Source organism: Crotalus tigris, unplaced genomic scaffold (genome assembly GCF_016545835.1).
Source record: "Crotalus tigris isolate CLP2741 ecotype Arizona unplaced genomic scaffold, ASM1654583v1 scf7180000024472.5447098, whole genome shotgun sequence".
Classification (NCBI taxonomy): domain Eukaryota; kingdom Metazoa; phylum Chordata; class Lepidosauria; order Squamata; family Viperidae; genus Crotalus; species Crotalus tigris.
In genome coordinates, this window is record NW_024100643.1 from 4,162,715 (window position 1) to 4,186,094 (window position 23,380).

Genomic DNA, 23,380 nt, shown 5'->3' on the forward strand with positions numbered 1-23,380 from the left:
CTGCCTCCACAAACAAATAAAAAAGAAGGGCTCTCGGGTGCCCAATTTGTCGTGGGTAACACAACAGGTTAAAAAAGTATTATTTACATTAAACCAATTGAATGTTTCCATTCAAAATTCGACTGCTTATCAGAGACACTTTCAACTGAAAACAAGCTTGCCTTCCCCTTTGGTATATTATCGGGATTTACCAGACAAAGCATGGTTGGGACCAGTCCCTCTGATCACTTGGGGACAAGGCTACGCTGCTGTGCTTGCTCCTACAGGACCTTTGTGGATTCCAGCGCATTGCATCTGCCCAGCCAAGGATGTCGTGGCACCAGTCCCTGGATCCGGTCCCAGAAATGGCAAAGGAACTCTACAGACGGCACAGCAACCAATCCGATCCCATCGGGCCAGTCAGCCAGTGAGGTGGGGAGATGTGAAGAACTTGACTGCCAAAGCGCAGGCAGTGCTGCAGCAGCAGCAGCAAGTAGAACAAACCCCCAAGAACTTGTGCGCTGCCATTTTTGCGGTTTTAACTGCAAATTCTTTAGCCATCATTTGTTTATGTTTGATTGTTAACAGCTGCCCTTTGGCAACAGCAGCTGTCATCCCACCCAAACAGTCGCTCGAGCAACGAATGAAGCAAAATCTATGGGTGCAGCTGGCTAACATCACACATAATGATGTCTTTTGCTTACATGAAGAGTATGACATGGAAAATTTGCTTTCTACATGTTTAGTCCCTGTTTGTACCCCTTCTGCAGTAATTCAAAACTTCACTGGCTTGAGCGGATTTTTATTAAATGAGAACTTTAACTATGGGACTATATCCAACTGGGGGTTCACTGCCTATTATCCACCCCCTAACACAATTGTGTTGCATACCCTGGTGGTAGCAATCCCTGTAAATATAACATGTGTAAAAATAGTTAATTGTACATCTTCAAGCAAAAAACCTCACTGTCGTCGTATTAGCTCACCTGTTTTAAACTGCACAGCTTTTGAAGAGACTTCTTTTAATTTTGCCCATGTTTGGCTACTGCAAGGATGGTTTTTTACTCATGGTCAAGAAACTTTCAATTATATTCCTGCTAATATTAGTGAAACGCAGTGTTGCCTCAGCCGGCTGATTCCTGTTTTGCTTTCCCAACAATTTCACTCGAACCGTTCTCGGTGTGGAGTCATGCTAGAATAAAACTTGTGACTCTGAGACAGCCTTACTTAATAAAGCAGAATATGTAGCGCTGGCTGTGTCTATAGTGGGTGTGCCAGCACTTGCTGCTCGTGCTCACCTTAACATTAACGCTGTTGTGTGTAATTTAGCAAAAACAATTAACGCTACTTCTTCAGCCATCTCAGCAATCAACCATGAGCTGCAAGATTTGAGAAAGGCTATTTTACAAAATCGCACTGCTATTGATTATTTGCTTCTGTGCCAGCATTTGGGTTGTGAAAGTTTTGAAGAAATGTGTTGTTTCAATATTTCGGATAGGTCACAAACCATCCAGCACCAGCTCAATATTTTACACAATTTGGCCTCTGATTTGAAAATTGATACTTTAGGATCTTGGTGGGAAAGCCTTTGGGCTTGCTTACCCACAGGATTATTGGGAATTGTCCTACGTTATTTAGTCATTATTTGTGTTATTTTGATTAGTGGGTGCTGCTTTGTTCAGTTTCTTCCTTCCTTTTGCAACATATGTATCACAGTTTTTTGCCCCAAACCCCCTCCCACATTGCCTCAGGGTCAGGTTTATGCCCTATAAACAACTGCAAGGATGTTCCTCTCCCGATTATGATCCTTTCACTAACCTCTCTTACAACGATGCCTTGTCTAACAAAACAAAAAAGAGTGAGATGTAGAAACAGAGGTCATGTAGAGGCTGTGTACAGCACACTGCTGAGGCCCAAATACTTACATGATCTCACCTACATAATCTCACCAAGTCCACACCAGGATGTTGCAGAACACTGCGTCTGGCTGGTGCCCCCTGGCTGGTATATTCTTAAGGATTGGCGAGGAGAATCCACCAATAAAAATGCTGTTGCTATTTTATATTATGCTGCTTGGAAAAACTGTATAAAAGCAATAAACACTGCAAAGGCAGTCAGACATCTTTGCATCTTGCAATGACTGGTCTCTGATTCCATCACTGCACACTTTACTTCTCTGAACATATCTCAAGTAAGCATCATTTATTTCCAGAATGCAGATTTCTCTTTATTAACAACACTTTTGTCATGTCCAGATTTAACCTCAGCTTCTTCTCCCCTCACCCAGCCATTATGAAGCTTAAGCAATCAAGTGATTCCTTCTATAAAGTTAAAAGGAGGCTCTACTAGAATTAGATTTCATCAGCATGTATATATCAAAACAGCACAAAGACAAGCTAGGACTTGTGAAATATTATAGGACAATTATGTAGATATTAATTAATTAATTAATTAAAGACCCAGTTTGATCTAGTGGTTAAGGCACCAAGCTAGAAAGCAGAAGAGGAGACTATAAGTCCAAGTCCCAACTTAGCCAAGAAAACTAGCTGGATGACTTTATGCCAGTTACTCTCTCTCAGCCAAACTTACCTCACAAGGTTGTTGCTGTGGGAAAAAAGGAAGAGGTGTGCTGGTATGTTCATCACCTTGAGTTATTTGTAAAAATAATAAAAGGCAGAATACAAACAAATAAATATTAAATAGAAATCACCACTGAGGACAGAAATTTTGCACTGGACTAGAACCACTGCAAAAGAAAGTTCTCAATGCCCAGACACTCTAGAAGGATATCCTGGTTGACTGTTATCAAAATCCACCAAGACATCCAAGAGAACTAATAGGGTTTTACTCCCCTCTCTATTTCCAGCACAGATCATCCATCAAGGTGGTCAAAGTACGTGCACTTATTCTTCTGTTGGTTTGTCCGATGTATGTGCTCCGATGTATGTGTTTTCAGCTTTGTGCTCCTCGAAGCACGAAGCTGAAAACACCAGCCTGAAGATGACGAATGGGACTTCATCGAAACGTCGCCAAACACATACATAGGACAAACCAACAGAAGAATAAGTGCACGCATTGAAGAATATAAGAACTCAGTCAAAAAAGAGGAACCAACATCTTCCCTGGTCCAACACCTTAAAGCCACAGGACATGAAATTGACTTTAAAAATACCAGAACTATCGCCAAAACTGAACATTTTAATAACAGAATAATCAGAGAAGCCATCGAGATAGAAAAAGGCCCACACAGCATGAACAAACGAGATGATACCTCCCGCCTACCAGCCATTTGGAAACCCGCCCTTATTGACAAACGACTCCCTAAAACAAAAAAATGACACCGGACCCACACTCACAAAAACCACACAGGATGTCACTACCACACATCCACGCAAAAAGCAAACCCAAACCCACACTGATGATGAGGCACGACCACAAACCAGAAGCCAGACCACAGCTGCACATTAGCCACTTTAAAACCTCCACTCCATACATGAAGCAAACTGACACCCACCCTGAAGATGAGGCACGACCACGAACGCGAAGCCAAAAAATAGCAAGGCAGCCCACCATCTTAAACCCCCCTGCAATTCAGACTAACCTGAGCACAACAAAGCCCCCACCCAAACAGAACACTCCCCCATCCAATCAGAGCACAGCCAACCCCCCAGCCAATCAGAGCACAGCCAAACCCCTAACCAATCAGAACACACCTCCACCGAATCAGAACACAGCCAAGCTCCCACCCAATCAGTTCATACCCCCACTGGTAGTTAAAAGGAAGAAACAGCTAAGACCACATATTGCTTCTCAAAGCACGAAGCTGAAAACACCACCTGAAGATGACGAATGGGACTTCGTCGAAACGTCGCCAAGACACTTCCAATTTTACACGGGAGAAAACCCGAATAACCAAAGACCTACATACAAATACCCACGAAAACCTCAGAAAACATATTATATATATATATATATATATATACACATAATGTATATGTATATGTATGAGTAATAATATTAAAAATATGAACCGTGGGTATATTCATGTTTAAAATAAAATGAGCACCAAGGTAGTTAAAACTATAAAAGTTTAATTTAAAAACGCCAAGCTTTCGCCGTCACCTGCCGGCATCATCAGGGCTTAAAACACCAGAGAGTGGGAGAGTCTCTTATAAGCAAGCCAGAGTCTGCGCCCGGTTCCTTGATCTCGTTATTGGACCTAATTGGATAGATTGTACTCCGGTGATCCGTTTCTTCCTGCACCCCTTATCTACGTGTATGTCCTCGTTTGCCTTCTTTTCCTTGGATTCTAGGGTGGGTGGGGCAACCTCCCTATCTCCCTGGTTGCCCCCCTCCTTTGATCCATTCTCTCCCTCAGGTTTGTGTGGTGGTTTGCATTTCCCTTTCCTCTTTTTCCAGTCCACATCCATGCAGCTATTCTCTCTACGAGTGCTTTCCCTTTCTTCCCTAACGCCTCCCCCTCATGTGTAACATTCTGGGCTGCCTGGGTTACAGCAGTAAATTGGGGTAGTTCGGTAAGCTGTTTATCCATATGATAAGCCTCGTAAGTATGGTCATGCACAGTCATCATGCCCCTTCCCCCCTTTTTTTGTCTTCTGCATCCTTCCTCCACACGTTAGAATCAGAATCACCGATGTGGGGGGAGGTGGGATTATGGTCTCCTCGAACGTTGTGACGTTCCTCTTCTGCTCCCCTCCTCCCTCCAATGCTTCTCGTTCTTGCATGCATGTGGTACAGGTCTTTAGAGTCAGTGGGTGCTGCCGATACGGGGTGCGGCAAGATGATTTCACAAGCCCCACCCTCCCACGTGTTCTTCCGTCCCACGTGTTCTTCCGTCCTTCTCCCTGCTCCTCGGGATATCCATCCACTCGTCATTACACTCAGCGTCGTATGCTCCATGCGTTCCCAATTCGGTTGGTGTTGCTGGTCGGGGGAGTCGTCCCGTCTTCTTTGGATCGGTCAGCTGCTTTCTCTCAAGCTGTAAATGAGGTGTCAATCCTGATAATCTCCTCCCATCTTCATCTGCGATGTTTTCCTGCACACCAATTGGGATGTCCCCGGTGTCCATAAGACGGGGATTCTGGGCTTTGATTTTCGCCGCCCTCCTAGCCTTTTGGAAGCACGTCAGTACTGTGGGGGTGGTGGGGGTTTTCGGATGTTGCTCTTTCCCCTCTAGGTTATCCACAATTTGTTGGGGGATTGGCATATCTTCCTTGGTTTCTCTACTGAACATGCCATTGAGCCGTCGGTAACGGGATTGGCAACTGGCCGCACTCCATGATCTTAATGCCAAATGTGCTGAGCAGAGGTCAATGTGCCGGTTAATGGAGTCACTATTGGAGAGCCATGCTTCTTTAAGCAGCCGGTCTCCCTTTGTATTTTCACTTGCCAAGACGCATACCTTGTTAAAATTAAAGCGGTGGCCCAATTCCGCCATATGTACCCATATCTGGGAGTGCTGCTCGCCCCTTTTTCACTGCCAGTTTGTGTTCATGGACCCTGGTCTTCACTCGTTATGAGAGTAACCATCCGACAGCCCATAAAGTCAGTTGTGTTAGAACCTTATTCAAACGAGTGGAGTCACATTGCAGCACTGCCAGAGCAAAGAAGGAGGAAAGAAACCACCTTTTCCAGATATGCAAGCGCAATGGGTACCCGGTAAGATTCATCAATTGGCATAGTATACCATCTGAATCCTGGAGTAACCCACCACCTGACAAACCAGTGCCACAGACAACACGTGTCACCCTCCCCTATATCTGCAACGTCTCAGAGGCAACAGCAAGAATCCTAGCACCATATAACATAAAAGTAGCACACAGACCCAATCAAACACTACGTGCCCCTATTATGCGCCCCAAGGACCCGCTCCCCAGCATGGAAAGGTCAGCAGCCATATATAAGATTGATTGTATGGACTGCCCATGCAACTATGTTGGGGAGACTTACAAACGAGTGAAGACCAGAGTCCATGAACACAAACTGGCAGTGAAAAGGGGCGAGCAGCACTCCCAGATATGGGTACATATGGCGGAATTGGGCCACCGCTTTAATTTTAACGAGGCATGCGTCTTGGCAAGTGACAATACAAAGGGAGGCCAGCTGCTTAAAGCACGGCTCTCCAATAGTGACTCCATTAACCGGCACATTGACCTCTGCTCGGCACATTTGGCATTAAGATCATGGAGTGCGGCCAGTTGCCCATCCCATTACCGACGGCTCAATGGCATGTTCAGTAGAGAAACCAAGGAAGATATGCCAATCCCCCGACAAATTGTGGATAACCTAGAGGGGAAAGAGCAACATCCGAAACCCCCCCCCCACAGTACTGACGCGCTTCCAAAAGGCTAGGAGAGCGGTGAAAATCAAAGCCCAGAATCCCCGTATTATGGACACCGGGGACATCCCAATTGGTGAACAGGAAAACATCGCAGATGGAGATGGGAGGAGATTATCAGGATTGACACCTCACTTACAGCTTGAGAGAAAGCAGCTGACCGATCCAAAGAAGACGGGACAACTCCCCCGACCAGCAACACCAACCGAATCGGGAACGCATGGAGCATACGACGCTGAGTGTAATGACGAGTGGATGGATATCCCGAGGAGCAGGGAGAAGAGTGAACCCGGACGGAAGAACACGTGGGAGGGTGGGGTTTGTGAAATCATCTTGCCGCACCCCGTATCGGCAGTACCCATTGACTCTAAAGACCTGTACCACACGCATGCAAGAACGAGAAGCATTGGAGGGAGGAGGGGAGCAGAAGAGGAACGTCACGACGTTCGAGGAGACCATAATCCCACCTCCCCCTGCATCGGTGATTCCGATTGTAACGTGTGGAGGAAGGATGCAGAAGACAAAAAAGGGGGGGAGGGGCATGATGACTGTGCATGACCATACTTACGAGGCTTATCATATGGATAAACAGCTTACTGAACTACCCCAATTTACTGCTGTAACCCAGGCAGCCCAGAATGTTACACATGACCATCTTAGTAACAACTGGGCACGAGGGGGAGGCGTTAGGGAAGAAAGGGAAAGCACTCGTAGAGAGAATAGCTGCATGGATGTGGATTGGAAAAAGAGGAAAGAGAAATGCAAACCACCACACAAACCTGAGGGAGAGAATGGATCAAAGGAGGGGGGCAACCAGGGAGATAGGGAGGTTGCCCCACCCACACTAGAATCGAAGGAAAAGAAGGCAAACGAGGACATACACGTAGATAAGGGGTGCAGGAAGAAACGGATCACCGGAGTACAATCTATCCAATTAGGTCCAATAACGAGATCAAGGAGCCGGGCGCAGACTCTGGCTTGCTTATAAGAGACTCTCCCACTCTCTGGCGTTTTAAGCCCTGATGATGCCGGCAGGTGACGGTGAAAGCTTGGCGTTTTTAAATTAAACTTTTATAGTTTTAACTACCTAGGTGCTCATTTTATTTTAAACACACATATATTTTATATATATATATATATATATATATATATATATATATATATATATATATATATTATTTTAAACACACAATATATATTATATTGAATTGAATTTGGTATTGAGAGTTGAATACCAGAGTTGAATATAACAGTCTTCCCCAATGTTATCCTTCTATATACACATACACACACACACACCTATTCAAGAATTTTTACAAGACTCTAGTACATTACTCATTTTCTCAAGTTTTTTGATCCAGAACAGGTAGTTCTTCTTTTATTGAACTTAATATAGCATCTTCTTACTGTAAATCTAGTAATCCAACGTGGGACATTTCTATAAAAAATGTCACTGCAGGACAAAACTTTATTTTAGGAAGCCTGGCTAAAATCCCCCCCTTGCACATATTAAATCTTGTTTATATAAGTTATGAACTATTTTTATCTGAGCACAATGGACCATGGTTTAAGATGCTATCTTAGTTTAGTTCAGGTATCATATTAAGCCAGGCAATTTCAAATTATGTGTCCTGAGCAAACTGAGGGGACTACTAATTGGGGAGAGGGGAGGCCTGAATACACAAAGTTAGCCAAGCAAAACCTGAAGCAAATTCTGACACAGTTCCAGTTTTTTGGAGAGATGGGAGGAGAGCACAATGATGACCCAGTGGTAAAGAATGTATTGTCACTATGCCTGACTGATTTCCTCAGTTTAGGCTGTAAATGAGCACTCAACCCTAGTCTGATTTCTGAGAATATTAAACATTTATCACTTGAAACACCCCATGTTTATTATACTTCCTACTGTACTGAGGTGCATCCTTCACTTTCAGAACAAATATCTCAACAATATAATTGTTCCCCATCCTCCACATACCTATATTTTTTCAGTGTCAATGGAGATATATAATCCAAATGAAGAAGGTCCAAAATAAATTCAGCAAAGTGGGGGGGGGAGGAGAGAGAATCCAAAAAATGCAGTCACCTGCTTAGTTCGCCTCATAACCTAGAACAGGGGTTGTCAACCTTGGCAACTTTAAGACTTGTGGACTTCAACTCCCAGAATTCCTCAGCTTTGCTGGCTGAGGAATTCTGGGAATTGAACTCCACAAGTCTTAAAGTTGCCAAGGTTGAGAACCCGACCTAGAAAGACGTTTGCTCTTTTCTTTTCTACACATGCACACATAAAACACACAAGAAGACATCCAGGTCACAATAAGATGCAGCATTGTTGGCGATCACACTAGATGATAGCAACAAGCTATAATATTGGGCTAGGAACAAGGAGAACCAGGTTTCAGTCAGCCCTTATAACCACAGAAACCCACTGGATGACTTTGGACCAGGTACTTTCAGCTCAACCTGTCTCAAAGGGTTGATGTGTGGGAAAATAATACGAGAAAATAGCACTATGCACAGTGCTTTGAGCTTCTGAATAAAAGATGGAATATAAGACTAATAAATAAATAAATCTGTGTGGTAGCTTTTTTGAAGCTCAGATCTGGCAGCCCTAATTCTTACTCGCAAGAAAATCCAACTATTTGGGACTATTCTACCTCATAATCAGGCAAATCTGTTAAAATATGCCAGGCAGGGAATGCTTGTCATTGTCAAAGAAGATTCTGGTTGGTTGCGGGTCACAGATAGTGCTTTAGGGCCAATGTATGCCTTTTTTCCTAGTTGGAAGTTGCTGCAGCAAGCAGTTCTAGGAACAGCAAGTTAATTAGCTGTTTACTATCAACTGGCAGTGTATTATCAGTAGAAGCAAAAGTAGACCATACTATTTGTGTCATTCCCTTACTCTCATGAAAGAGAAAGACAAGTTTCCTAGAACATAGTCCTCCAAACAGATAAAAAAATATTGATATGAAGTGATCCATTCTGAGCCTTTCAAAAGGAACTTTAGTGGCCAATTGGTCTATCCCTCTGAAGGCATGATTGAGTGGTCCTTCAAGTTCCTTTGCAGTTACAACTATATCTTGCCAAAAGGGGTGCATAGAAGCATTCCACATTCCTGCACTTGCTTGCAGACTGATTTGGCTATTGTCAATGCCAACAAATCTTTTTAACAGAACACCTTATTAAAGGCTCTCTTTGAGAATGATTACCCCAGACACAGGAGGACTGGACTTCCCTTGAGCTTTCTTGATTTGCTTTTCCTCAGGCAAGAAGCCTCACAGATTTCTTTGGCTTTGCTTGTGCAAGCCAGAGTTGCTATCTCAATCAGCTCCAATTCTGCATGTACAAATCAGTCTTAAAGTTAGATTTTCTTACAACTGCTCCTATAAAGAACAAATATCCAAAATAAATGTAGTAAAAGATGCTCTCAAAAATAAAAGCCATATACCTTGAATTATGCAAAATTAGTAAGTTTATCTTTCCCTTTAAAAATAAATTTTAGATTGGATTGTTTATTTATCTCACACTTATGTGAATCTATCATTATTTCATTTATTAAATATTAAAACTCAATTACAAATAGTGGTATACTTATTTAATATAAATGAATCATTACACATATTCATTTATAGTTCACATAATTTTAGAACCTTCACATTAAGCCATAATCTGACTGATTTTGGTTTAGAAGCTGTGTGAACTACATATTGTAACTCCAACCAAGGTATGGTAAAGCATGCAGCTTAATGCAATATATAACCTTCATGTATAGTAGGGGAACAATAGACTACTGTAGACAAAGCAGAGAAACAAGGATGTTTTAAAAGTACTGGCATGAAGACTGATTGATTGATTGATTCATTCATTTATTATCCTGCCTTTATTATTATTACAACTAATTCAAGGCATTAACACACCTTGCTCCTGGCTCCCTCCCAACAACATCCCTGTGAGGTTTCTTGAACTGAGAGAGTCTGATTGGCCCAAAATCACCCAACTGGCTTTCATGCTAAGGCCAGACAAGGATTCACAGTCTCCTGCTTTCTAGCTCTGTGCCTTAACCATTAACTCAAACTGGCTCTTAGCTAAGAATGTTGAAGAAACTGATAATATGGTTAGGGTATGTAAACATGCAATTTTAGCAAAGGCAAGATAAATTCATTGGTTAAAGGTAACGGGGAAAAGCCAACTAAAAGGGTATTTTATTTTCTGTATTGTTTTTACTTTAAATGCTAATACCTGTTAGGGAGCCTTCACAATTGTCTAAATTAATCTGAACCAAATGTTTGTTCCATCTGCTTGATTAACTGATCCCTATGGATGAATTAACTACTTTGACTCTTCAGTATAAACCTGCATAGAAGCATAGCAGAAAAGAGATTATAATTAAGGAGAAAATAAATGGGCTTTATCATTTCCCATTTTACAGCATAATGCAAATAGAACCATGGAGGTCTGACTTAAAATATGAGAGAATTATTTATAATACATTCTTTACAAGTAGGTGTATGATTTGGCTCTAGTTTAGCTTTCACAACATAAATACATTTCAAATTATAGCACTGCACCAAACTAAGGCCTCGATTTTGGAAATGCCAATCAGATAAACAAAACAAGCAGTCAGTGAGTTTTCCCAAGATTGGTTAAAATACTGTCAATATTTTTAAGGAATGGATATGTATACTTTCCCTATGACTAGAACTGTATACACTTCTAAATATAGCACAGAAGGCAATTAAAAAATGAAAAATACACATAGTAAATACTTTTTGAGCCTTTCAGAAATAGGCATAAATCAAACTTACAATGTTCTTTTTTGTATTTTTCTTTTAAAAAAAAAAAGAATAGCAAACAATTTGCCTTGCTGTGCAAAGTTAATTCTGGATGGGCATCCATTTAATATTTTTTTTTAGATGTTTTTACTGGAGCAAGTTTAATCAAGCAAATTGAGAGTTAAACAGCAACAAATATTCCCTCAGGTTGATAAGCAACAAAAACTGATAAAAGCTTCTGAGAACTAGCATCACAGGACAAACAAAGTTAAAATACTATCCTAACACTGGGGAGGCCAATTTCCACAACCAGCAGCTCACTGACCAATCACCAACTCTCAGTCCAACCATCCTCATAAAGCCTGTCATAGTGAGAAAAATAATGATTAAGTAGGAATTCTGTAAATTTAGGAAGGCAAATTACATAAGTGTTTTGAGAACTAACTGAATATTTTTATTCTCCCAAGGGTCTCAAGGATGTGTAAATATGTTTCAGAGCAGCCTAAATTGTCTAATTTAAGTTTACCATATAAACACAAAATTCACAGCAATAAATACATACATTCTTATGCATGAAATATAGAAACCAGAAGACTGATCCAATTTAGTTATGAAAACTGGGGCCAGTTATTCTCAGTCCAACTCACCGCCCAGGGCTATTGTTGTGGGTAAAATAAGAGGGGTATTTTGTATATCTGCTGCTTTGAGTTATTTATAATAATAATAAAAGTGGGATAAAAATAAATATTAATGAAACTGACATTTTTTATTTTCTTGTCTGGAATAACTTGCACATGGATATACAGATCTGTAATGTTAAGTCTGATTTTCTTTGAAAATATTAAACAAGAACAATTTCCTGAACAGAACAATACAAAAAAGATATAGAACACTCATCCATATCGTCTTTTTAGATTTCACTCTGTTTTTTCCAGAAAACGTAAATAGATTATTCCAAAAGAAAATTAAAAAGTGGATAAAAATACTTAAATATTCAATTTGCATTATTCAATACTTCTTTGATTAAACAATTAAGTTGTCTTATACTCTTTGATCAATAAGCTATCAAAAATGAAGATGAAAATTTGCTAAAATATTTACTGTTTTAGTCTATAGCAGTGGTTCTCAACCTGTGGGTCGGGACCCCATTTGGGGTCGAACGGCCATTTCACGGGGGTCGCCAAACGCAGTCCGCCATTTTTTTTCCCTTTTCCTTAGCTGTGCTACTCCCTTTTATTCTATTGGCTTTTGAAAGCCAATAGAAGAGACTCTCTTGAATAGAGTCTAATTCTATTGGCTTTCAAAAGCCAATAGGAATTGTCCAGGCTGTCTCTGCCCTGCTGAGCCCGCCAAAAGTCCCAGTCTGCAAATGGTGCTGCACCAGTTGAGTAGTCCTCGACTTACGACCAGTTGAGTAGTCCTTGACTTACGACCGGTTGGGGGTCGCGGCATTAAAAAGGTTGAGAACCACTGGTCTATAGGACAGATTCAATGTTTGAATCTCTCTTACTTACTATATTCCTTGCATATGCAGAACTATCAAGTTCAAGGAAAGATTTTAGGTTAGTACAGGTAGTCCTCAACTAATGACCATAATTGACTCTGGCAATTATGATGGTAGTCGTGACAGTTGCAAAGCGTGACCAAACAGATTTTATGACTTTTGTGGTGTTTAAGGGAACATAATGGTCATTAAGCAAACGCCATAGTCATCAAGCTATGTTTGCTACAGGATGTTTTTGCCAGAAACTGAAGTAAACACCGGTTTTTGGCAAAGACATAAACTGCAGTCACGATTGCAGCAACTGTGGGACACTGTAAAAAGCCATAAATGTGGGCCAGTGGCCAAGTGCCCAAAATGCAGTAACATGACCATAGCCTTCCTGGCAACTGGAACTTCAGAACTGGGACAGTATAAATATCTTTTGGGGGTCCTTCTAACTTTGAACAGTCACTAAGTGACCTCCTGGCCAATTTGTATGGAATATGCCAGTCATATTTTAAATGGAATAATAGTGTAAAAAAAATTCTATTTGTTGTCTAAAACGGTAAGACTTAGCCAAAAAAATCCATTTGTTGGACCTTTGGTTTAATTTTTCAGACAGTATTAAAACATTGATTTGGATAAGTCATATGTAGGTCCAAAAGTATTATTTAATAATACTTGAGAATAAACCAGCCTTGATTCTATCTCATCTTCTTTCTCTGAAGGTCCAAAGGGATATCCATATATTTTAAACCAGTTCATTCCACAGTTTGAACTATTAACTACATTATGCAGTTTCAGTCTACTATTTCATAACCAATTATTTTAGAACCTCCCTATCTCATTATCTCTCCATGTAGTATGCAATATACCAGTGGTGGCGAACCTATGGCACACGTGCCAGAAGCAGCACTTAGAGCCCTCTCTGTGGGCACATGTGCCATGCCCCCAAGATGGCAACCATCCCTCTTCAACCGTCCGCCCGCTAACTTGCCGAGATCCCACATGGCCAGATGCATCCCAGCACGGCTGGTTTCCCTCCCATCCCATCTTTCCTGGCTTCGCATGTTCTCCTTTTCTCGGGCACAACCCACTGCATCACCTCCTCAGCTGTCGGCCAGCTGTCTAACTCAGAGGTGGCTTCTCTGAACTGCTGGTGGGGGCTGAACTGCTGGTGGTGCCAGTCGAGGTGCCAGCAGACTGTGGCTGCTGACAGACACTATCGGCCCCCATGCGTTCACTGGCCTCTGTGTGCGGGGGCTGATGGTGTCAGGCAGCAGCCGCCCTGGCCCTTGCCTCACCTTGACCTGTGACAATGGCACCCCCGCCCTGCCCTGCCTCACCCTGCAGGATGAGCCTCCTCCCACCACCCAACCTGCCAGAGACCCCCTGGATCTCCCCCAACCCTGCTCGACCTCCACAGGCGTCCCTCCCCATGAGCAACATCGAGGTGGCTACGCCCATCTTGGCTACACCCACCCAGTCTGCCATGACCACTACAGCCACGCCCACCCATGTCCACCTGGCACCCAGTGATAAATAAGTGGGTTTTGGGTTGCAGTTTGGGCACTCAGTCTCTAAAAGGTTAGCCATCACTGCAAAGTAGCCATCATTTTGGATTTCTAAGGCTGTATATGTATATGTATACGTGTGTGGGTGTGGGTGGGTGTGTATGTGTGTGTGTATATATATATATATATATATATATATATATATATATATATAATTATTAATGTCTAAGAAATGAGCAAAAAAGCAATTTAAAAAGGTTTCCTGATCAATCATTTTGAAATAATTCATACTCATTATAATTTACCCTTGATTAATATTTTAAGTATATTTTTAAAGTCTATCACTTCCAAACAAACTTACTGCTGTCACTGCCTTCAGTGGATAATCTATTTTAAGATTACCAAATTTGAACTCAAAAACATAGATGACCATTTGATGACCACAGAGAAATGTAATGTCTATTCTCTGATGCCCTTCAGTTGTTATCCAGAGTTTTGCAGCAGTTGTATTACCTTTAATTTATTCAGAAATCTCATCACATGTAAAAGTGCTTATAGCATGATAGAATGTTTCATATTATTTCAATTCTTGAAATATTTTGTCCTCCAACTCTTTTCCTCTGCCCACTTACTGATATATGAATAGGGTGAATTGAGCTCTTTCCCCCTCCAAAATTGAATTATTACCTTCCTTAACAGTTGTAATAAATTGCTGATAAACTCACATCCACCCAATAGCTCTAGAGCTTGCCCCAGAAGTACATTCATGCCTCAAAATACACCAATCATGGAACACATTTGTTGAAGCAAGTTACCTTGGACAACTAAGAGGCACATTTCCAGCAATATTTATGAAGGAGAGAGAAGGATATAAAAGAGAACCAGTTTGCTCTAGTGGTTAAAATGCCACACTAGAAACAAGACAACTGTGAGTTCTGGTCGCGCCTTAATCATGAAAACTAACTGGCTGGCTCTGTGCCAGTCACTCTCAACCTACATCAGGATTAGGCAACAATCTGGTCATTCAATTCCTGTCATAACCAATGGATCAATATTCTACAAGTAATCTTTAACTTACAACCAGAACCAAACCAAAATTTCTGTTGCTAAGTGAGATAGTTATTGAGTTTTGCCCTATTTATGGCCTTTCTTGCCACAGTTGTTAAGTGAATCACTGCAGATGTTTAGTGAATCTGGCTTCCCCATTGACTTTGGTTGTCAGAAGGTTGCAAAAGGTGAGCACATGACACAAGGATACTGCAACTGCCATAAATATGAGCCAGTTGCCAAGCATCCAAAAGTTGATCCCATGACCATGGGGCTGCCGCAACAGTCATAAGGGTGAAAAACAGTCATAAATCATTTTTTTTCAGTACTATTGTAACTTTGGTCACTAAATGAAAGGTCGTAAATCAAGAATCATTTGTATTGATTTAAAAAAGCACTTGTAGGAAAATGTTAGGAAAGAAAAAAGAGAGAACATCAAAATAGCCTGCCATATGGCTGTGAATTATTGCAAACAGGCAACCAAGATATTCTCTTTTCCCTTTGTTGTTTCCCTTCCCCTAGTATTGGGAAGCATGTGCATTCAACCAGAATTAAGTGAGCTTTTAATTTGTATCACTTGATAAGACTTGTTTTCTTCATGAATTCAACTACCTTTTAAGGCTATACAAAAAAGTGACCATTACTAGTCTACTGGTAATGAATTCTAGAAATTAATTACATGTTCTGTAAAGGGGTTCTTGCCTGTTCTAAAACATCTAAAGCAGCATCATCAGATGATCCTTTGTCAGAATATTTTAAAAGGGAAAAAACGTCCTGTACATTTTCTCCATATCTTACACCTCAATCATAACCCTACCCTTGGACCAAGCTGAAATCTGAAATATTCTAGTCTTTTCTCATAGGAAGAATCTTACCTTGACCAGTCATGTTTTTCTATGTCATTCTGCACTTTTTTGAATTTACATCTGTACCTTAAGTGTGATGAATAGAACTAGTATACACCATAGTAGATGCAGTTATACAGTAGATCCATATAATGACATTACAAGATTAGTAGTTTTATTTTAAAATCTTTTTCCTAATGAATTCTATTATAGCATTTGCTTTTTTCATCACTGCTCCATTGATATCCTTACTGAGCTATTTACTATGGACCCCAAGATCTTTTCCTTTGATAACTGAGATTCAGGCCCTAGCTGTATAAATGCAAAATTTGGAGTAGCTTAGTTTTAATACGTATCACTTTACACTGCTTAAATTAAACTGCATTTACCATTTAGCTGACTATTTACCATGCTTAAAGAAATTCTACTGGACTTTTCACATCACTTTTGGATTTTATCATCCCTGTATAGCTTGGCAATGTCCACAAACTTGGTCAGTTCACTGCTTAGCTTTAAATCAAGTTACTTTATTTTAAAACATTTAATCATTTTAAATGTTAATCAGTCTAAACATTGACATATTATATATATTCATTTGCTAGACTGATATCCTATTTATTCTTCAGGAGCAAAAAGCAATATACATAGCATCCTCTCCAAGTTTTCTGAACAACAGGTATTATTTGCATGACATGCTAACTCACAGTTATCTAAGCATGGCTTATATACATTGCCCAACTTTTTCAGTTTGTATGATATAATGTGCCATAAACTATCCAAAAAGGCTGGGTTCATACAACATGCTCAGTTGAATGTTTGTGACTCAATGTATCACGTGATAAAGTCACTACCTGATCCACATGAGCTTCTACTGCTAAGAATGGATTTGAGCTTATATCTTAAACCAATATCTGAATTATTATAGTGTCTTGTAATCAGATTCTCTTTAATTCAAATCTATACTTTGATTTATTGGACTTTGATTTAACAACGCTGGGATATTTTGCTTGATAAGTTACAAATGTTTAAAGATCTGATCTGCCATTATTATTGGTTAGTTCAAAACAAGGTCCCCATGATTCCAAAGTCTGCAGAACAGGAGACTGTAGCAGGCAAAACTTTGCAGATTTTTGACAACTTTGTAGTGTTGTCAAGTTTAACTACACCTGCTAGAAGTTCGCTTCCAAAGGCACAACCGAGAAGTCACATCTCTTGATCTAGAAACCCACTTACCTGTTATCTAAGATAATTTCTGAATAATAATTATGTACATCAATAAATAGTTACTATCCCTTTCAACTGTTTACTTTTCTGCAAAATCATTAATACTGCACCCACTGAGCATTCCAAAAAAAAGTTTTACACATTTATCAAATCTCTGACTGAGAAGCCAAGACACCAAATGTTGACAGATATTTAGATTTTTAAACTGCTGTATCTCAAAGATGTTCAAGTGCAAATTTAAAGGAAATATACATCCTATAAACAGGAAAAACTGTATAGTAGAAATATTTAAAAAATCATCTTGTACAGATCACATCTGATTTCTATCCTTTCAGCAACGGTAACTTTGAAATAAAGTTGCTTATGCTTACAAAATGTGCAAAACTGATTGAAGATATTATTTTACTGATGAGAAAACAGCAAGTTTCTTGCCTATGGCCTGCCCAGGTTTCATTTTCACCAAACTTCATCAGAATATAAAGCTACCTTCGTTAATCACAGTTATCATACTGGACTGATGAACTTTAGCATCATTTCACCTTTTACCAATTATTCAACCTAATTCTTTGCCTTCTAGGAAAGGGGATCATGATGAAGACTCTTACCTGTTGGCCTCAGTAAATAACTTCTGCCACTTTGTTCTTTATCAAGATAAATAGGAATAACCAATGACCCGGACAGTATAGTGGGCAGGGATAATTATAGAAACAGAATAAGATAACACCTCTACCCACTTCATTAGCATTCTTGGTCCCTTCTACTTCTTTTTCCCTTTGAAAAGCAGCAACAGCACTCACAGCTCACTATTTGGCAGCATCTCTCCGTCTTCCAATCCTTTCCCCCTTACGCAGCTGCACCAGGATCATTATTCCGCAAGGCCCCTGCAGCAACATTATACGCAGGCGCAACAGAAGAGGGGTGGGAGGAGAAGGAAAGAAAAGCCAGGAAGCTGCAGGATGTGACTGTTCCTCTTTCATTCCCTTCAGCGCAGGCGCAAAGGAGCGGCATGCCACAAACTTTTTGCACCGCATGCGTGCCCTAGAATTAACCTGAACCTCCCTCTCTCGCACGATTTCATATGCAAGGCGCCTGCGCAATCTCTGCCAGCCTTTGAATGAAGGCGCATAGGCTACACTCCGAACGGACGAGGCTACATCATAGCGCATGCGCGACCCTCAACTGAGGTTTTTAGCCTTCCGTCCCGCCCCTTCTTGCGTCAGGGCCTTTGGCTCATTATTTTGCAATCAGTTACCTATGAGCGTTATATATTACTCCCTTTGTCCCTATGATGTGGTGAGTTGTACCTGTCACCCGTTCCACCTCACCTGCAAACGATACGCAATAGCTGCAGCAGTCCCCTTGAGGTCTCTTCATAACGCCCTGACCTGACACATCCGGGACTCTAAGTGACGTTGTCACGACGCCTCGTTCATTCAACGGCAGACGGGGAGGAGACTGGGAGGTGGCGCCATTGCGCATGCGCAAGAGGGAGCGGACACACCAAAAATGGCGGGAAAGAAGTAATGTCGAGGATGAACCGCACAATATTGGGAATAGTACAGGAGATACTAGGAAGGAAGGAAAGTAATCAGAGGTGGGATCATGTTTCGGCATTATTATCGAAAGTAATATTGAATATGCACATTAAAACTACACCCTTTTAATGCAGCGATTAAGTGATCTCCAAATACAATTCATAAACATGTTTTAACTATCTTCTAATAATATTTCAGATACTAAATTTCAAAGATCATGCTGCCACCGAGAAATAAAGGGATATTAGCATCGGTAAGTAATAGCTTTGGAGTTTTATTGAACCATAATGTATTCTCCTAACTTTAAGGCTTCATTATTATAGCATTTTAAAAGGTGGTGGTACTTTTAACATGACAGTCCAGGGAGGCCCTTTTTTCAACTTAAGAAAAACATTTATTTTTCTTGTATTGTCCGTGCAATCAGAAGCCAATTGTAACACTATCTCAAGACCTTTTTCTTATAATCTAAGAAGCAAAATTAACCCTTTTAAGAGTATAGCATTTTTCTTTTTGTGAATAAATTTGTCACAGACATTTGCATTTTTTCTTTAAATATTGCTCGTGAAGTAATAAACCAGTGAACATTGCAAGACTGTAATTTGACATTATCAAAGCTAATAGAAGATTTGTTATCCAAACGCCACTACTGTGTGTCCATGCTATTACAATCACAATAATCTGTCTTTGTTTTATTTAAGAATATATTTTTCTTTGTTTACCTGTCTCTCTGCCTGTTGAATAGTTTGCTTGAATTCCACATAAACATTCCTACCTATGTAATAGAGCCATATCCTTTCCCCAGCTGAAAAGTGAGGAGGAGGAATTCCTGTGTCCCTATAGGGAAGAGGTTTTTTTTGTGGTTGTTACATTATCAATGTTAAGATATCACTGCTATAGCTGCATCCTATGCAGTAGTAGCCTAAGAGTTTGGCTACTGTTGTCTTTTCTGTTCAAACCGTAAGACTTGGTTATGAGTTTTCCATAAACTAGGTTTTTTTTGGGGGGGGGGGTCTTTTTGTTTCTCATAAGCAAATTTTGTTTTTCTCCTGGAATCAGTGTTTAGCTACTTATGAAGTAAAGCTTCTAGTTACTCCAAATGAGAGTTTGAAACTATATACAATTTTGAATCTTGCAACTCTGCTTCCTGAGACTACGGATAAAAGAAGTTGCCAACATAACTGTTTGCAGAGCGTAAACCTTGTACAGAAACCTTGCTCATACTAAGGTGCCCCTACAAATCCTTTGAATATTTTGGGGCTGGGTCTCCTTTGGGGTTGACAAAATCTGTTTAATGGGGAATACATTTATTTTCTTTTTTTTTTAATCTGTTGAAGGAACCCTTTGTTACTGTCCTTGGGAGCCTGAATAGTTGAATGTACTGTCTTAATGTTTGTTGTATTCCCACAGACAAAACTGTTAATATCTTCACTGACTCTATGTATGTTTTTGGTGTTACAAATGCCTTACGGTAGCTGAGAGGAATCTTAACCTCAGGCTGCCAAATTACTCACGCAAACCTGATGGTTTCACTTTTGGGTACATTTCTCTGTTTTATGAAAGGCAATCACTTTGCTGATCTGAATGCTAATTAGTTTTTCTATGTTTAAAGGTATCTCTGCTATTGCTTATGAGAAGTTTTTTTCAAATGCTGGAACTGCCACTTGCAATATCTTTATGATGCATCTTGGAATAGTTCTGGATGGTTTCCAGTAGGCACCCAATTTTTCTACATGCTTTTCTTCATCTTCTGACTCATCAGCTAAGCGTGAAAGGACATTGTGATACCCAAACTGTTATAAACGGGCTTATTCCTTCTAGACAAAGGACTCATAAATAGTGGCTTCTCTGCTAGCTCAGTGCATCCATGGCTAGGGGGAAATGAATTAACTGCCAAACAGTTTCCATCATTACAGAAGCAGCACTGAAAGCTGTGGACAGCAATGGGACCTTCAGTTGCCCTGAGCAATCAGTTTCAGCAGGGAGAATTTGTGCTACTTAAAATTTCCATCACAGGACTCTAGATCCAACCTTGGACAGTCCACTTCAGATTTTTGCTACCCAACCCACTGTCCTTGTAAAAGAAAAAGGTCCTTGGTTTCCTCACAGGTAACAACAACAACAACAACAACAACAATAATAATAATAGAGTTGGAAGGAAGGTCTTCTAGTCCAACCCCCTGCTCAGGCAGGAAACCCTATACCATTTCAGACAAATGGCTGTCCAGTCTCTTCTTAAAAACTTCCATTGTTGGAGTACTCACAACTTCTAGAGGCAGGTTGTTCCATTGATTAATTGTTCTAACTGTCAGGAAATTTCTCCTTAGTTGTAGGTGGATATTGTCAGATTCTTGGAACTTGCCACAAATAATTTTTGTGGACTTACTACTTCTAAAAAAACCATGATTTCTTTGGACCTTTGCTTCTATTGCTACTTTTACAATCTTTTTTATGCTGCAAATAGGGGTGGGATAGGCTGGAAAAGCAAAATTCCTAGTTATCAGCAGCATATGATTGATTGTATTTCTTCTTTACAGACTCTTTGGAGTAAGAGATATTCTCTTTTTCCTGTGCTGTAATACTGATTGTTGGGTAAATCACATTATTGCATTTGATTTCACTATAATGCAGGAACACTCCAATCCCCCAATCTATTTTCAAAGGACATCAGTTGCCCAGATACACAAGAGGTATTTCTGCCATGCTTGTATTAATTCAATTAATTATGAAGCAACTTGGATATTAAAATGCAAACTTGCACAGGGCAAATAACAAAACATAATGGCACTTACTCTTAGCCAAGGCCATTTCTATTGGAATGCAAAAACTTGTCTTTTTACCACTAAGCAATAGAGAGCAATTTCTGAAAGTCCTTGAGTATACTTGCAAGTTATAAGAAAAATAAAACTCAGCTGGTAAAGTGTAATATAACCCATAATTTGCCTCTTGCAAATGTTATTAAAATTATGTTTTCTATTGTTTAAGTTTTATGCAATGAGCACTTGATTACTTGCTTTCTGACATATCACATATACCAAATGTATGCATCATTTATTTCTGTACCTTATAAAAAGCCTTGGTATCCCCGTTAATAAATGCCTTTTGCGTTGCCTAAATTACTTGGTAATTCATATTTTTGCGTGGAAAATGTCCCTTTGCATAGGTAAGTCTCTCAAATATAAGCAATTTATTTACATTCATAATAAAATGTGAAATACACCAAACTTATATTACTGCATGTTAAAGTAGAAATAAATTATTTTTATAAAGGTTTATCATTTAAAAAGTAATTAAATGACAACTGATGGGTATGTGCATTTAAAACTTTAAAAGCCATTATAGAAGGCATCTTGTCAAGTAGTATTAGAAAGAAAGTTCAAGCTGATTTTGGCCAACAGAAAATTGGGGTAAATTCACCTAGCTGGCTTTTATGCCTGAGGGAGATCTAGAACTCAACATTTCTTGGTTTCTAGGCCAGCATTTTAACTATACTATACACCAAATTACATCATATGCATCAATTTGCATAATTTACATAATTGATAGAAATCTTGGCCTGTTAAATGAGAGTGCAATAGTACACACACACACACACACAAATGTATACACAAATGTACACTAACATTTGGAAAGAAATTGGCATCCTGTGCAAAGATTTTTAAAAAGAAATTGTGAGGAACCATCTTAACTGCAGCACTTTGCATCAGTTGAACTTTCCACATCCTATATAAGAGCAACACTATACATTAAGCATAATGTAAACATCAAGACTATGTATTTCTATATTATTTATTCTTTGTTTAATTGTTTGAATTTGATAGATGCTTAAGTATAGAGGCAATTCTATGCTTATTTACTTTGGAATAACTCTTAGTAAATATAGGTAATTCTTGACTTAAAACAATTTGTTTAGTGATTGATCAAAGTTGCAATGGCAACTTTGTGACTTGTGACCGTATTTCACACAACCATTGCAGCATCCCTGTGGTCATGAGATCAAAATTCAGGTGCTTGGCAACTGGCATGTATTTATGACAGGGTCATATGATCACTTTTTGCAACCTGACAAACAGATTCACTTAACCCTGTTCCTAACTTAACTGTAATGATTCATTTAACAACTGTGGCAAGGAAGTCATAAAGTGGAGCAAAACACACTTAACAAATGTTTCACTTAGCAACAGAAATTTTGGGCTCAATTGTGGTCATAAGTCGAGGACTATCTGTATTGGACAAACTGACAAATCTGATATTTATCTGATTAAGAAGATAAAGACATTTTCAAATTATGCCTGATTCCTGGTAATCATATCCAAGCAGTTTTCTTGATAGTGTTATGGAAACACTGTTTCACTGTGATTTTTTTTTTTTTAATAACTCCAATTCTGACTAAAAGTGCTGAGGAATTGCCAGGCAATCCCAAATACTAAAGCCCATTCCACTTGTAGCTTATGAGATCTTTCAGGATCTGCTTGGTCCTACAATTTACTAAGGCTATTTATCTAAATAATTGTCAACAGAGAACCTTGTTGTCTCTATTTATAGGATTTTGACAGGACTATATTTGTCATAACCAGAAAAAAAATGCTTTCAGTTCAGTAGTGATCAAAGGAGCAATTCTTTACC

General features: G+C 39.8%; 1 protein-coding gene and 1 long non-coding RNA gene across 29 annotated transcripts in view; one reads left to right on the forward strand and one right to left on the reverse strand.

The window, feature by feature from the left end:
* LOC120303552 (speckle type BTB/POZ protein) overlaps nucleotides 1-18,660 on the reverse strand; it is an 86,896-nt gene extending 68,236 nt beyond the window's left edge. For 9 of the 26 annotated variants that reach the window (XM_039333267.1, XM_039333253.1, XM_039333248.1 and 6 more), the window contains exon 1: nucleotides 18,548-18,660. The gene's annotated coding sequence lies outside the window, so the exon portion shown is untranslated. The other 17 variants (XM_039333271.1, XM_039333268.1, XM_039333256.1 and 14 more) reach the window with 5 other exon arrangements.
* Nucleotides 18,661-18,664: 4 nt separating this feature from the next.
* Nucleotides 18,665-23,380, forward strand: part of LOC120303553 — a 34,729-nt gene continuing 30,013 nt past the window's right edge. Inside the window, exons 1-2 of one of the 3 annotated variants that reach the window (XR_005555498.1) lie at nucleotides 18,665-18,816; nucleotides 18,956-19,010. This is a non-coding gene — a long non-coding RNA (uncharacterized LOC120303553). The remainder of the gene's footprint in view (nucleotides 18,817-18,955; nucleotides 19,011-23,380) is intronic. The other 2 variants (XR_005555499.1, XR_005555497.1) reach the window with 2 other exon arrangements.